This window comes from Triplophysa rosa, linkage group LG17 (assembly GCF_024868665.1).
Source record: "Triplophysa rosa linkage group LG17, Trosa_1v2, whole genome shotgun sequence".
In the NCBI taxonomy this organism is placed as follows: domain Eukaryota; kingdom Metazoa; phylum Chordata; class Actinopteri; order Cypriniformes; family Nemacheilidae; genus Triplophysa; species Triplophysa rosa.
Window position 1 is genome coordinate 3,640,407 of NC_079906.1, and position 1,952 is coordinate 3,642,358.

Below are 1,952 nucleotides of genomic sequence, written 5' to 3' on the forward strand. Positions count from 1 at the left end.
CTCTCCACAGCATGACAGGACTGCTTCTGTCACCTGACCTGACACAATAATGCATTAATGCATTCCATATGAGCACATTTATGGCTCAGATACAGCTTACTATAATCATGACAAATGCCATAAACAAAAGCAATTGAGAAAATGTTTAAGTGCTTATTTTGGTTTGTTTTACATTTATATCCTGTTCATGATATACATTCTATATTGCTTCACAAAGCAGAACTAATCACAGTTAGACAGAAACATAATTTGGATCATAATTTAATTTTTAGGTCATTTTTATTTTAATTTTAACAAATGCATATAAACAGTGGATTTTCATGATATTCAACTAAAGTTCAGTTCAAGATTCTGTTGTTTGGTTTTAAAGTTTTTAATGAACAAGCACCATCTTATTTGAAAGATCTTCTTATCCCTTTGTCATCTTCCAGACTTTTAAGATCCACTGACAAGGTTTTGTTATTTGTCCCTCGGTATCGGTTAAAATCTAAGGGAGACAGAGCTTTCTCTCTCATTGCCCGTGGTTTGTGGAACCAATTTCTTCTGGACACCCATCTTACATCTTCCATTATTGTTTTTAAATCGAGGATGAAAACGTATCTTTTCTCATTGACATTTTAAATTTTTTATTTTTTATTTTATTGCTGTCTGTTTTGTCCGTTTGTTAATTGGTATTTTATTTTACATTGAACACCACTTTGGATAGCTCTGCTATGCGGAAATGTGACTTACTTACTCTCACTGGAAAAATCACTTTAACGGTTTTAAAAGATTTTATTAAGTTGATATAGCTNCCGCTAGCATTTAGTCGCTCTAATTACAATGTGTTTGGTTGAAATCAATTTGGGACACAAACAACGCTTCCGTAAGCTATTATGAAGCGATTGAAGACAAACGGATTGATTAAAAACATTTAACTTGGATATTAAAACAGGGCACCGTGACCGACACTTACCAAAGCTTGGCGCGTGTAAACTGTCGTTAAACCTCGCGATGTTTGCAGAATAAGAGCGGGGTCACGTTTCTTGAACGCCATGAACTAAACGCACGTTTTCGTACGACCCAGCTCGTTTGATATCGTACGATTTAGCCACTTGGTTAACTCGTATGAATTAATGCGAATTCGCCGTGAGATCAGGTTGTTGTGTTCATGTTCTATGTCATCATTAAAGATGAGGTAACACACACAGTTTCTGCCAATCTCATATTAAACTTGTGTACCTATACAGTAGTATTGCATCTTTGAAGAGTCTTTAGTTTGATCAAATTTATAAAAGACAGATACAGCTGTACGATTATTTCCAGAAAAAGATGAGCACCTGGAGGCGTGCCGGAGGGGGGGGGGGCTTGAATACATCATCGTATTATCCCTGCATAACATTTGATTCACTATAAAGCACTATATAGTTTGTGTTGTTTACATTATGAACGTGCACGCTGATGGCCAACAAAACACAGACATATGACTTAGTTTGATTTACTGCGTGCCGTTCATGTCTGGCATCTTTTAGCACCATCTATCAGTTTCAAACGATCTACAAATCCAACGTAATATCCACCGTTTATTTAACATTCATCACCGAAATGCAAAGAGCAAACAAACACAGCTAAACTTCCATCAGCTGAGTGAAGCGCCATTAATGTGCGTGCTCTTCCTCAGGCTGGCTGGTTGACGCGTGGGCGTGCTCTTTCGCTCAATGGATAACCTGTGGGTGTGCTTTTCCGGGAGAGTTGTCCAATAAGGGACTAAGAAACAGGGGCGTTACTAGGATTGGAAGGGATAGGGGGCTCAGCCCCCTGAAAATAACCTTTAACCCCCGACACATAAATGCATACATCTGCTTTCTCAAAAATTACTAAAAAGTATTAACTCTTGCATTGCTAAAACATGACTTACACTGCTCCACTTTGAGCACAATTATCTCAATTATCTAAAAAGTCATTACACTGCA